This window comes from Pieris napi, chromosome 19, assembly GCF_905475465.1.
Source record: "Pieris napi chromosome 19, ilPieNapi1.2, whole genome shotgun sequence".
Taxonomy (NCBI): domain Eukaryota; kingdom Metazoa; phylum Arthropoda; class Insecta; order Lepidoptera; family Pieridae; genus Pieris; species Pieris napi.
Window position 1 is genome coordinate 2,230,047 of NC_062252.1, and position 16,384 is coordinate 2,246,430.

Below are 16,384 nucleotides of genomic sequence, written 5' to 3' on the forward strand. Positions count from 1 at the left end.
ATTTGGAAACACTATCAAAAGGGCGCGGCAGTGTAAATACATCCATCTCTTTCTTACATAACACTATTCCCATTTCTTTTAAATATCCGCTATCCCGTTTCCACATTTATGATTAAGAGTAATGGTGTAATAAATTTAAGTTCAGCCTGCTTTCAAATATTTTCGCTTTTCCTTTAAGAAAACACGAGAAAACTTTCGCTTTATTATTTGACGTATAAACAAAATGCGGGAGCCTGTTGGCGCCTTTTTTTCATTATGCTTTTTTGTTGAGTAAAAAGTTTTTATATTAAGTTGTAAAGTTAAATTAGTTTACAGATGTTTTCCGCTATGAATTAAATGAAAATCGTTTTCTACGATTTCTGTTTGGTATATTTTGATTGTTTCTGCTTTCAAGGAACGTAGTTAATTGTTTCTGACATGTCGTGGAAAAATCATAAGGTATCTGTGTTCGAAATCTTTTTTTTAACGCCCACAAATTGCGCATAAAATAATCATATTGTAAACCAATATATTAAAGTGTGCGGGAAGAGAAAAGTCTAAAGTAAGAGTACAAACACTTTCTTTGTTACGTTGAGCACTGTTACGTTATTATAGTTCGACAGTAATTATCTAATTTTAAAGATAAAGTACATACATATAAAAGTTCAAATAGCCTGTTCTCTTTCAGCAGACGCTATATGTACAAAGTGTACTATGTTGAGTGTTCTTAAGAATTGTTTGGGCTGATCCCTCCTGCCTCATTTCATCAGCGTACGAGCCGTATCAATGCATTCATCAACATCACGTTGATGCCTAGTCTTCCACAGTCCATTTCACAAGGCACTTTCTTTTGCGAACTAGCGAACTGTGGAATCGACTCCCGGTGGGGGTCTTCCCTGAGAGATACGACCTCCAACTATTCAAAGTTAGAGTGTACTCCTCCCTTAAAGGCCGGCAACGCAACCACTAAAAATGGGTGTCCATTGGCTGTGGTGACTGGCCTTTATGGGCGTCCCGTAGGTTCGTTTGCCCCCCCCCCCATTTTATAAAAATAAATAAATAAATGGTTATATTACAGCATTGCGATTAATTTCTTGATCAAATAGCGGTCTCTCTTTCAGTTAAAGCTAATATTTTGTTAGAAATTGGATGAAACTATCTCTCTCTCTTTCTACTTTAGGACCTTCATAACAACATTTAAAGATATTTACGAATTCAAAAATTTTAGAAGGATTGATGTTATCGTGAACACTAACTAGACCTCTAACGAAACAATCTCTTTGACATACAACAACGAAATGATAATAATGTTAAAATAAAAGTTAAAAAATTTTTCGACGTCAGAAATACTGATTTTTCTACCAGACCAGCCTTATCTGATTTATATAACCCCAATATATAGAGCAAACACATTTATGCGTATGTCATTAATAGTTTTTTACAGAAGGTAAAAGCCGTCTTCAAGTCTTTCCTGGTTTCTCATATCGTTTCCTTGCACTATCAAATGTTAGACGAAAAATTCATTGGTACGGAACCGAGGTTCGACGGAACTCACACGGTTAATCGCTAGTCAAACACTTGTTTCTAAATGGTCCATTAAATCAATCTTCAACTATTAATAAAAAAAAATAAAAAAAATCAGTGGCGCTACAACCTTTTTGGTCTGGGCCTCTTTCTGTATCTATTTCAAGATCTAATAGGCAAGAAGGTGGTCGACCTTTTGGGTCTAAGGCAAGCCGGTTTCCTTATGGTGTTTTTCTTCACCCTTCGAGCAAATGTTAAATGCACATAGAAAGAAAGTCCATTGGTACACAGTCGGGGATCGAATCTACCTCCTCAGGGATGAGAGTCGCACGTTGAAGCCACTAGGCCTACACTGGCTATTTATTAGCCTATTATACTATCCCAAAAAATATTCTTTTAATTGGAAGATTTTGCAGGGATGAGCTGTGGTAGTGCCATACAAAGCGTGTTAAAGTTCACAGCTTCTTGCAATCAAAACCCCTTGGAGTCATAAAAAGTAATTCACAAAAGCGTTTAGATAATACAAAATTGTTCTCAATTTGTTACAGTAAGATTCGTAAGTTGTCAAGTCGACCTTAGGGTCGCGTATTGGTAATGTCAAACACGGACCTTTCCGACCCCCGTAATTGCTTACAAGGGGCTATATCGTTTTGTCATCTACATCAATACTTAAATGTCTCACAATAAGACGATAAAGTACTTTGTTATTAATATATTTAACTCCAGGATTTATTAGACGGGTGATAGTGATTGAAATTTCAACTTGAAAATTTCGATTTTTAATAGAGTCAGTATCGATCCGATCGAAGTCTCACATAGTGCACAAAAATACGAATTATATGCAATGTATTTGTGTAGAGAGGGCCATCATACATTCGGTCTAAAAGAAGCTGGAATTTGAAAGAGAGATTTTACAGCTTTCGAAAAAAAAACAATCTTGTTAATCTACACTAATATTATAAAGAGGAAAACTTTGTTTGTTTATTTGTTTGTTTGTTTGATTGTAATGAATAGGCTCATAAACTACTGGACCGATTTTAAAAATTCTTTCACCATTCGAAAGCTACATTATCCACGAGTAATATAGGCTATATTTAATTTTGAACAAAAATAGGGTTCCGTAAGATATTAGGGTTTTTCGGACACAAGGTGTAAAAAATCAACAAAAAAGTTTCTTATTTTGCGTACCCTGCCTAAACTATTAAAGATAGAACCATAAAATGTTCTAAGTAATTATAGATCTTATAAATATCTACAAAAAAGTCCGCGACACACTATACCTATCTATGTCGAGTTAGGCACAATAACCATAAATGATATAATGACATGGCAAAACGGCGTTTGCCGGATCAGCTAGTATGTAGATAAAGTTGGCAACTAGTCAACAGGACTAGAGCCCCAGGAATTCCAGCAGAGCCTGCTGTCATCTCTTCAAGCACAAACATTGATTCTGTATAATTTTCTTCTATACTATATTCTAGATCTTTTTTTGAGCGTCTTAAGAGTGTATTTAAGCTATTTAACAATCAGGTTGATTGCCCCAACCTTTTATCAAAAAGCATCCCATCATTCCATTTGTCCCTCCTTTCTGGAGAACGCGTTTTGGGCAAAGCTCACCGATGTCCAGATTAAGCATTCTGATAAACGTACTGGGTCTGGATATCCATAGTTGCTCCCCTCACACTTTTAAATCGATTTTAGTTTAGTTTTTGTAATTTTAATTGCTTTGATTAATATTGTCACATTCAAAATTGCATATTGTGGTTATTTTACCAATGTATGTGTGCCGAGCGTTGGCAAGCTTATCAATAAAATAAAATAATTTTTAATCCTAAATTTTAATCGATTCTATTCATACACGGAAAAATATATGTTCCTAATTAATGTAATGCCAAAAATACATAATTGATTAGTATATTGACCGCAATAATGTAACATATTATCCATTTGGGTACTACATATTTTTCTAAATAATGGACATTACTCGATATAATTGAATTGTTCCCATAGGCTTATTCATATCGGCACATTTGAACGAATATGTCTTTTATTCACGCGTGAATATATTTTCTATTGATGATACGTTTGTTATAAAAGCAATTTGTACGGATCAATTGAGCCAAAACAGCTAAATAGATTTGGATAAAATTTACGCAGTGATATTGATTGCAATTAAAGGGAAAATAGGAGAAGATCGACCTTCTTCCAGCTCCCGAATTCATTTGAAAGACGTAGAAGTAGACCCCGAAAGCCTCTAAAGTGTGGACCTTTTTAAAAATAGCTACCTTTTAGTGACACAACTTCGTGAAAATAACTGGTACATGAGAATTGACGTTATTTGTATAAAAATGTTCCCAATAACCGCTTTACTTTTGTTTTGCTCGTTAAATTTCATCAACTTGTACAACTATGAATATTTTTTTTACATATTTTACAATAAAAAGCTGTACTCTCTCAAAAAATAAGTATCGCAAAACAGCGAGGAAAAGCTGCCAGCAAAGATACAAAGGGACTCTTCAACTGTATTTATTACTTTTAACTATTATTATGTAGCATAATAAAGAAAAGAATTAACAAAATAAATAGAATTTAAGAGATAAAACAGGGTTTGCTAACGTTGTGTATAAAACAAAAGTACTAAAATGGAAATGTGCTGGACATACCATTAGAGGAGCAGATAAATGGAGCAAAATTGTAACACTATAGCAACCAAGAGACCATAAAAGAAACAGAGGTAGGCAATATAAAAAGTGGGCCGATGAAATCATGGAAATGGCCGGAAAGACTAAGACCTGGACGAGATTGGTATACAACAAGGAAAAATGGAGGACAATGGGGGAGGCATTTACCCGTAGGCACACAGAATCAGTTATCGTAGATTAAGAAAAATAATACCAGTTATAATGTATATATTTTGTATTGTTGATATAAGGCTATAAATAAATAATGTAAAGCTTAGGTTAAGATTTAGAAGAAGAAGTGAAGACACCCACCGGGAGTCGATTTCACAGTTCGCTAGTTCGCATAAGAAAGTAGCTTGTGAAACGTACTGTGGAAGACTTCCAGCCATCAAGGTGATGTTGATGAAATTTTGTATTGATACGGCTCGGAAGGATGAACCCAAACAATTCTTCAGAATACTCACCGTAGTACACTTTGTAGAAAACGCAAAGAGACGCATTGTCTCTGCGTAGAGAGATAATCAAGCCGATCAGTAATACCAGGAGATTGACAATTCTAAAAGCCCTTCGCTGAATTTGGTCAAAAAGAAAAAGCTGGTATTTGGGAACATTTGGCACTGGCAGCCAAAGTCTTTCCAACATTTCCACGTTATATATTCTACAGCTAAATATATCTACATAAACTAAGTTGGATACATAACTGGGTAAAATGGGTACACACAATACAACCTCATGTAAATGTATCTCGTGACAATGTGTAATATATATTTATTTATTACACAAATACATACATTATCCTTACAGACTATGCCAATACGATAATGTCGAGGAAAATAAAATAAAATATAATAAAGTATATATATAATATTAGTACATATATAATATTAAACACATAATATACACAATATCGCTACCGTGAATTCACTCTGCGAACATATAAATATGTCGATAGTATATTTATATTGTGACTCATTAACTAGGGTGAATGAGTCACAATATATAATTATAAGCTAATCTTAGGAGATTAGCTTATACATTTTAGTTAATATTATTTAGATTTTAGTTTATTTTAGTTATAGTTAGTGTTACGTGTTTTACGTTTTTTTTTGTTTTATTTACACACTTCTTGTACTTTACCCTCTGTAGGTGTTTCTATATTTATTTTTCCATTCTAGGGTTGCCTGGAAGAAATCGCTTGTTAGCGATAAGGCCACCCGTTGCGAAGTGTAAATAAATATTCTTCTCTTACATGGGTATGGATTGACCGCTATTTTAAATATAGCAACTTTGGGATTTTTTTTAAAAAGTTATTGGTTAAAATTCCCTATCAATATTAATAATTATAAAATCAGTAAACACCTGGAGGGGTGTGGATTCAATACCCACCCCGTTTGATTGAAAATAAACATGCGGTGACATGACTGACGTGCTGTGGAGTTGGTATTTATAAACAATAAATGTAATAGGAATACTTTTAATATAATAATACTTTAAATATAATAATAGATATTTATTAAATTTTGTGATAAACATTTTTTTTTATATTAATGCTTTAACGTTTTTAACGCCCTTAATAGGTTCTTGGTGCCCTTATTCATAATTAAGCAATATAAAATTAAAAAACTAAGTTTTTTCATAATTACTAAGAGAAATAAATAACAAAAAATACTGGATAATAGTTTAATTAAAATTAAATAAAAGAACAGGGGCAATTTGGCAGGAGGCTCATCTGATGTTAAGTGATGTAAAGCCGCCCATGGACACACTTAATACCGCAAGTGCGTTACTGGCCTTTTAAGAATTTAACACTCTTTTCTTGGAGGATTTTCCTTGGATTTTAGTGCCACAAAAAACTATATTTATTGCCAGTGTGACCACATTACTCAACCTAACTAAAACCAGTAGGTAAAGAATAAAATACTTCATAAAGTCTGGGCCCATCGTCTTAAAAAGGAAATATTCAATATTTTTACGGTTACATAACGACTCCACGCATTCCGACATGGCGGCGCCCGCATGTCATTCTGGGGGCCATTATAAAATGTCGACTATAATCGGCCTTTATTTTTATTTTATTTGCGCCTCCACACCCCCTAACCCGCCACCCACACCCCGATATTACAAAGTTAACGACTGCATAAAAATATAACACTCGACTTGAAAATTTTGGCCTATATTTTGTACGGAAAGTAAATTGCTTTAAGAATTAAGGTTTTGTTACTTGGCTTTCGTTCGGTCCGTGTTTTATAAATTATTAAGTGTATTTCTGTGTGTTACTGACGTAAAAGTGGAACTACGTGAAATCGATTAGTAATCGTCGTATAACAACAGAAGACTTTCTGTGAAGTTTTAAAAATCTATTATAAATAAAAAGATATAAATTAATTAATACTGAGGTGAAGGAAAACATCGTAGGAAAACCGGGATAATTTAGACCCCAACAGTCGACGGCGTGTGTCAGGCACAAGAGGCTGATTACTAACCTATTAGAAAAAACTGATCACGAAACATATATAGGAAACTGAGACCATATGGACCTGAAAAGGTTATAGCCACTATTTTTTTTTTATTTATAAATAAACCTTATACTAGCATGATAGACACTTAAGACAAATACGCGTGACAGTCTGTAGCGGATATCCTGAACACGGAAATTATCTTCGTTCAAAATCACATATCTTTTATTTTATTTTAGTGTTTTCATAGAAAAAAATATTATTTCATGTCGACTTCACCTCCGAACTTGACGAATCCTTAAAATACCCGTAAAAGGTACATATAGCAGCTACTTTAATAATATATTATTAAACAGTCTTATTAGACTGTTTTTAATTTCTAAATATGTCTCTCTTTAAAATAGTTCACATTTTTTTATAACCACAGGCAAAGTAAGTTCAAATATCTGAAAAGCCTGATAATATTTATAATCTGGTCCTCAGATTTCTTTTGTGCCTTCACTTTTCTTGCCTTTTGTGTCTGACATACTCGACTTATCGTGTGTATGCCTTTTTCCTCACGATGTTTTCCCGTACGAGCGAGAGACAAATGCGCACATAGTCCATTGGTTGGAATCGAATCTACGATCTCAGGGATGAGAGACGCTCGCAGAAGCCACTAGGCCTAAAATAATGAACTGTTTATTAAGTATTTTTGTTTAGCGTGGAATCTAGTTCTATATATCATGGAGAGTGTTCAGAGGAGTTGATCGGATTAATACCTGTAGCTGAGTTTCATCATCGGACGTCGAGGCAGAATAAGTAATTCCACCCGTATCACCTCGACGTCCGTCGTTCCACAACTGAGCGTATTTTAAGTTTATACCACCGCTATGTGGAAGCAGCTGCCCACTGAAGTATTTCCGAACCAATTCGACTTAGGGTCCTTCAAGAAAAGAGCGTACAAATTCTTAAAAAAAAATACCGGCAACGCAGTCGCGACCTCTCTGGAATTAAGAGTGTCTATGGGCATAACATCAGATGAGCCTCCTAACCCTGTTCTATAAAAAAATATATAACACTTAAACATCGGTGAGTGGATACTAAAAAACATGAATATGGAAAAATATTTGCTTTTCGATAACAATAATCTATGGACAATTTAGTACAATTTTAATTTTGGTTATCGTTATCATTAAAACGTATCGTTGATAAAAATAAAAATATTTTTGACATAAAATCGATACGGCCTTCATGTGCGGACTAGCTTTTAGCATTGGTCTTGTTCGATTCTAAATTTCATGTGTTTCGTACTTTTATAACAAAATATTATTTTACAATAAATTCATTTTATTAAGTGTATCAGAAAGGTAATTTTGCATTTGATAGTACTTTCCGACTAGAGGTAAAGTAGATTTAGATAGTATTTAACAGTTTTAAATAAATATGATTTCTATATAATATTTTATATATAAAAATTGTAGAAATTAAACATTATCAAATTGTAGCCAAGAATTTACGTACAAACAGACCAACGAAATATTTTTAGAATCCATGTTTGCGTGATTTATGTTTTAGGCGAGGTATGACGTCACGAGACCTAGAAAGCAACTCATTATGGCGTATTTATGGGGTCTAGGGGCATAGAATTTAGGTCTTATAAAGGGTATAAGCCACCTTCAATAGTCACGCATTATGGTTCTAAAATAAAAAACTGTCTCAAATGGCTTCGTCGATACGATATTAGTTTGAACATTTCATACAATTTTTACTGTCCACTGACACATTTAGTTCAAAATAAGACCACGGCGCTGCTTTCCATACAGAAATTGGTAGTTTTAATTAATTGTGACATACATCCTCCAAAGTTTATTTATAAATTAAAAATGTTGAAACAATATTATAGGTATTTGAGCTTTCTTAAATAAGTATTTAATCTAATAATATTGTTTTATTTATACTTCCCTAAAAGGGAGTTTATTACATACCATATATTCTATTTATCATCGGGAATCGAATAGAGAACAGGCATAGTATATTACAGACGAAGCTACTGGGACTATGGATATATGTTGGGGATAAGAGTCGCAAAGGTAGAACGGGAAAGTAGAATTCTAAAGGATGGAGTCAATGTTCTTACGAATGTAATAAAGACAACATAAAAAATTATGAAGGGTGCTTTCTCGAAATATAGTCATTTATCATACACGCTCGAGTAACTTCCGTAATAAGGACTCAGAATATTATCTGTAAAGTATTCCAAATTCAAATTTTCTACAGACGGAATTGAGTTTTAAATCAATCAAATTCGAAATTAATGCACAGCCCTCGAACGTGGTCGTTGTTCGAAATGGAACTATTTTCAATATGTTCCAAATTCAAATTTTCTACAGACGGAATTGAGGTTTAAATGAATTAAATTAGAAATAAGAGCACAGCGCTCTATAGTGCTCGTGGTTCGAAATGGAACTATTTTTAATGTAAAGTATTCCAAATTTAAATTTTCTAAACTAGCTAAAGACTTACAAATTATGTATTTAATGGAATACTGCCACTAAAAATTATTCCAATAACGAATAACTTTTGTAGACGAAAATCGAAGTCAAATTGAGGATAGAAAAACAAATTAAAACCAAAACTTCGAGGTTACTTGGAATTCGAAATCTAATGCTTAAATCTATAACTTGAGTGTAACAAAGTATTAGACGTTAATACGCAAACACTACCAAATAATATAGAAAATCATTGTTTTTGGTTATCGTGTTAGGATTAATGTATGAAAAATCTTAGTTCTACATGACATTTAATACCATGCTAAACTCATAATGAGTATAAATATAAATGTTATTGAAAATTATACTTAATACTTTGTCAACAAAACCTCAGAATTTCAAGTATTAAAATTTTAATACAAATTTATTAGTAATTGTATTTACACATTTAATACTTGTCAAGCTCATATAAGAATTTCGAATGTAGTTCCAAATTCAATTTAATTTTGTACGAAATGTATTTAAATATCACGTTAAAGTACTTGCTATGCTCATGATTCCAAATATGAATTTTGAACGTAGTTCCAAATTTAAATTTGTATTAACGGTAATCGTACTGGACTTAGCCTAGATAAGACGGCCTAAATTGAAATATTCGAAATCTAATTTACATAAGAAAACCTCATTAGTCAAATAATGCGATTAGAATTAATATCATTTTACATTTCTTATACAGTACGGCTTCTGACAAAAGTCAATTTAAATTGCCCCAAAGTTGAGTGCTGAGTAGATCGCTTGTTACTAACGGTTCGATTTCCGGAAATACATATCTAAACACACATTTACTAAACTTGTTTGATAATTTTTCATAGGAACCGATAAATGTTCTCTATCAAGACATAGAACGAAACATTTGCCAATTAAAACCGCAAATTCTCCCCAAACTCCCTCCATATTAATCTAATCACACTCGGCATCCAAGAATGTGTGAGTATGTCTTTAATAATAACCGGGAGAGGGGGCCACCCACCCCACACTAGTGAAAAAATATATCTCGAGGAAAACAATATTATAAATTGGTATGTATGTGTGCGCGGCCTCGGCCTTATATCATTTTATTTTATTCCTACTATTTTCAGTTTTATTATTTTTGCGAAGGAATTGCGAAAGTTCGATTGTTTTTTGTTTTCAATGAATTGTCTATGGTTAAATGTATTTCGTTGCAACCATCTTGTTTCCTGTTTTTCTAAGTAGGTAAATAGCCTTGGTTTTCATTTTTTTTATGTAACAGAAGACAATGTTATGTGATTGGACTCACAATTGCGTTGCCGGACTTTTAAGAATTGGTCCGCTCCTTTCTCTTAGTCGAATTGGTTCGGAAATACTTCAGTGGGTAGCTGGTGGCTAGTGGCTAAAAACTGCCTTAAAAAAAACGTTCAGGGGGCCTACCATGAACTCTTATTGCGAGCCTATTGACAACCTACAACTGAGATGCATCGCTAATTCGTACCATGACATCGAAAAAACGAGACAGTTTATGTTCCCACGTGACCTTAACGGTTATCAGATTTCGTTCGTTCAATTTGTATGAAAATCCGTACCATGGCCGCTCGGCTGAACCGAAATTTGACGGTTGCGCCTTCCAACTATGACAGAATAAGCGATTCTAAAAAAGTTACTTTTTGTCCAACTTTTTTATATCGAAATGTCCAAATAATAGTAAAGATAAAATAATATACAGTATTTATCTACTGTCTGTTTTGGATAATTTGTGGTAGGTATTTTGAGTTTAGAAAGTGTCATTATAAATTAATTATTAAAATATCGACGGAGATGAGAAACAAGACGGCAATGCCCTTCTACCTACTTCGTAGATATCGAGTTTATAATTTGCTATAGATAAACGACTTTGATTCGTTGAGGATTATAACTAAAAATATATATATGCACCTAAAAATAATTGCACAACCTGTTCAATAATATTCTATTAATTATTTAGGCATGTCTAACACAAACATGATTCCCCAATATATCATATTTTTTAATAAATAAGCATGCCATATCAGTAGTAGATATTTATTATAATAAACATAATATAATGAACATAATGAGGAAAAATTTAATTATAATTAAAAAATTTAATTAAATTTTTCCTCATTATGTTCATGAATTGTATGATTATCCTCTGCTTTTTGTTGTTTAAAAAAACATAGGTATTTTTCAAATTTATAATGTGTAAATAATAAGCCATTTGAAAATAATATAATAACAGTATTTAGTAGATGACTCCATCAAGATAGAAAAAGGTGTCTTCAGGCAATGTTCAATTGTATATAAACATATATTTCATTCTCTCAATTCAGCGAGTTCGTCAGGTTTAAGCTGTAAAGAAGATATAATTATTTATATTATATGAATTAGTTAAAGTATAAGAAGGACGTATTTGAAGGAAATAATTTTTATTATGATTTTCGAGTATTAAGTTGATTTGTAATATCTTTTACAAAAAGTTTTATCAGGAATTAACTTCGATATAGGTATTTATTTTTAATCAACAAATTTGTGAACAATACTTACCCCACCATATTATTTTATAAGTTAAACAATTTGTAAAACTATATTTATAAAGCTGACATTTTGTAAACACCAAAATATTGAAAGCTCCTATCAAAATTTGACGGAAACGTTTAAAAATATGTAATAAGTGTCAACTATCATAGCACCAGAAAACTTTGTTGAAAATATATCAAAAGAATAGTTTTATTTATTAAATAAATATGTATATATTAAGACATAATAGCTTATTATGATTGATGAATTATTGAAAACAATTTTATATTTTATTTATTTTTATAGAAACATCTGTCAAAGAAAGTTTGACAGTTAAATTTCAAAACTTACATAGAAACCTCAAATAAAATTATCGTTCTTTCATTCAGTCTTGCGATGCAAATACGTTTCAGCTTATAGGCGGTCATGGTACGAAAAAATGACTTTAGGTACCTTAACTCAACTGCATCTCAACTGGATTGTTTTAAGAAAGTTCATGGTAGGCCCCCAGTTGTGGAAAGACGGACGTCGAGGTGATACGGATGGTATTTTGTATTTTGCCTTGACGTCCGATGATGAGCCTCTCAACGCTTTTACCATATAAAAAAGTATTGCATAGTCCAATGGTGGACAGTGATTTAGACACGGATAACGGCGGCGGATCTTGGAAATGCCAAACAAATATCACAAATTCACCTTTTCTTTTCAATAAAACTGTTCTGATCAAGCAAATTAGTATGATTGCAGTGTATATAGAAATTTATCGTAACAATCGTAAGGAAAATAATAAATTTGAAAGAATTTATCGAATCATCCATTATCTCGATAGCGGCACTTAACATCATTAGAGTTTTTCCTTTTAAACTAAAATATATAAAAAAAATATATAATTGAAATACTCTTGGGCCGTGGGATTCAAGTGGGCAGGCGCTTATTATGGTTGTAGATAGTACCGATGACCCGAGAGCTGGTGCTTTCTTCAAGGGATAATCGTAATACAGCGAGGAAATGCCAGCATTTAAACACTGCCATGTCTAACCATTTTTTTATTATTATTAATACAATTGTAAATACTGTTTATTTGTTTAACTTTAAATAATTATGTTTGAGAATGAATAACTCAACGCATGTTTCGATTGTCATTTTTTATATAAGGATATTACTTAACGTAATACAGATTACTTATAACTAGTATTCGTTTCATAGTGGTGTAGTAGATTTAAGTTGGCGCCTGGTAAATAGTACCCCAGAGCTGGTGCTTTCCTCGCTCACTGAATAAGTAAAGAAATGCTGCCAACATTCTACTGCTGCTGAATCAAACTTTTAAGCTATTGCATAGATTTTATCGCGGGCTTTGTGCGCGGCGACCGAATCAAGAAATTCCGTAACGAAATAAACCTAACACACAATTTTACCGTGATCGGATAGGCGTGTTAGTCTGAGTCTGGTAGAGTGGTAGATTGAATTAATATCAAAGACAAAAAAATACTGCAAAAAATAAATAAATAATTATATTGCATATAAGTTTATAAAAAATGCTATGCCGCGGCAGTCCCCGAGTGCCACACGTATTTTTTTTTAATAATTCTATTTATATATGTAACTAAACATAACAATCAAATATACAGTATTTACAATTTTCTTAAATAACATAGTAATAATTAAAATAATTGAAAAAAAATAAATAAACAAATTTAAAAAGTTTGTTCCCTATGGCAGTGTAGGTGTGCCTTTAACGCTGGCAGTATTTCCTCGCTGTATTGCGATTCGTTGAGCGAGAAAAGCACCAGCTGTGGGGTCACCGATACTATCTACCAGGCGCCAACTTAAATCTTTAACTGTTTTAATTTTCTATAAATCAATTTTTAATTATTATGTAGGTTAAGAATATTGTAAATACTGTATATTTGTGTGTTGGAAATAAATATTATTCACGTATGAACCGAATCAATTTCTTTTTATCAAATTTGAAAATTGTTTAGACCCATAATCACGAATAACACTACAAAAGGCTTCAATAGCAAAACACTCAATAGCAATAGTATGTTAATGTTAAGTTTATGTTCTAATTTCACTATGGAATTAAAATAACTACATCAAATTTACGTCGACATCGTTATTTCTACTGGAAGTTAAAGTAACTGTATTATTTTTTCTTTCGTTAATGATTTAAATTTTATATTCATTCGAATATTAAGAAACAAGTATGTTATGAACGAAATAAGTGCGTTTCTATAAATGTCACAGTACAGAAATATAACGTGTGAAATCCCCGCGTTATATGGGGAAGTACCCGTGTTATGATATCGCCTCGTTGATTCGGTATAATAAAATTCAGCCTTTTGTAAAATTAAAAAAAATTGTACGTCGGAATTTTTACGTTCAATTGTTATCCACTCTGCCAACACTACTATTATGTAATGTGTATGAAAATTTTCAAACTTATTTACTCCCAAGAAGAAAGTGCAATAAAAACTTGGATTGACGACATTCGAAATAAAGACTTTTCATACGGGCGTTTCAAACGCCGCGTGTTAATCTAATTTGAAGTACTTAATAAAGAACTTTTTTTAGTCAAGTTGTCTCAGTTAAGATCCTGTTGCTTATAAGCTTCACATACATTTATATTAAATGCAATTTCTGATTAAAATAATTGTAGGATATTTTGCAGATACGGTAGCAAAAAAAAAATGTTTTTATATAAAAATTGTTTTATTTCATTACTTATTTCGTGCTCTGTTAAACTGAGTCAATTCTAAAACAGCTTTATTGCTTTTGATATTTTATTTGAACTGTGACTCTCACACAGCAGTACGATGTCAAGACATATCACATGTGTCTTCTAATGTCTTCTTAAAGTCAATTATATTTCTCTACTCTCCCTGCTTAATAGCACGACCACTTCATACGCCACACAAAAATCTCACTACTACCTACGTATATCTCTGATTATTATTACTAAGTTTTACCAAACTTTAAACTAACTAAAAAGGTGCAGAAGAAACAAAGACTACCCCAGGAGGGTACCACACGCTCGCGGTGTAGACCCCTCTGGACGGCCTCTACCGGGACCCTCAGCATTATGTAGTAGACGCACAGACTGCCCTTCGAATTCTGTAGGTTGGGCGGGGGCAACTCTGCTTTCAAAAACTGTGCAGCCTTCAAGAAAAAAAAAAGCGTAGCAATTCTTAAATGGCTGGCACGCACTTGCGAATGAATGGCTATGTAAGTTTCCATTGGTGGCCGTATCACCTAACATCAGGTAAGCCTTCTCGCCCTTTGCATGGGGCTCTATTAAAGCACATAAAAAGAGATGTATAAAGCCTATTGAATTTGAATTTAGAACGCGCTCCAAAAACGCAGCGTTCCAAACGCCACCCGTCCAACACATCTCACTGGTATTTGCGAGTCCCCCCGTCCATCCGTCTTGCCCTATCCGACGCAATTTATTTGTCGACGGACTGACGGAAACTCCGACGATTTTAACTACATGATATTTCAGACCGAGGCACAATTGATCTGAAAATAGATTGTTTTGCGGTAAAGCCTTGTTATTTTGGACTATATTTTTACAGTAATTTCGTTACTATAATTTTCCCTATATATGGTCAGCGATTTGTAATGTGGTAGTTATTTTTGGTGCAAATAAAGTTCTTTTTAGATAAAAATTGCGTACTCAACATCAAAATACGGTTTGACAAATGGTAGTTACACTTACCAGTTGGAATTAATACATGAATTAAATTGCTTGTTATAATAAATACTCAAATAATTCCTGTTTTACCAGTATTTTTGTCTCTAATTTCCGTATAATACGCTATTTCGCTGTAATTTTCTTACTAGAGTAACGAAATGAGAGGGAAATAGCGAATATTTGTGACATTACGTAATCCTTAACTATTTCCTTTAATAACTATATTAATTAAATTAAAATGTCTTCTGAGAGATGAATTCTAATGAGAATATCTGCTATTGTTGTCTGCTTTTTTCTTTCCATATTTTTTTGTTTATTATTATTATTGTGTGTGTGTTTCGTTAGTTATAAATGTTATGTCTATGTTTATGTTCCTGTGAAACTCTTGTAGGCTACATCCACAATAACTTGTATTTTATTTTGTTTCTATAATAATAAGAATAATAATAATAATAAGATTGATAATAATAATAGCCTTTATTCCTGTATAATGTTTATGTACATAAAAATGTGATGTATAAACACTAATAATTAATAGGCAAACCGGTTAATTTCTATTTTACAGCTTATCCTTGGACATGGGCCTCCTCTAAGAGCTTCCACTCTTCTTGGTCGGCATTACGTAGCATAGGGCAAGCTGCTCTACTTATATCATCTTCCCATCTTTTTATTTGTCTTCCTCGTTTTATTTTGTCATTTTTTTAATACTATACTATAAATAAATAACAGCGTGAATCTGTTAAAATACAAATAGTTTTATTTTATTGTATACAGAAAAAAAATTACAATGATAAATATATATATATATATATATATTAGATATATAATTATTAATTACTAAAGAAAAACGCTTTTTACCGGATTAAAGTTATGTATTATTATAAATTTACAACTATTTGACATAATTTTAAATTTATCCGACGTTTCGCGTGCTTTACAGCGTGCGTGGTCACGGTGACTGAAGACAAAAGATGTTGAATGTCAAAAAGTATCACAGCTGCAGAGAAAGTTGCATTATCTGTATTTATT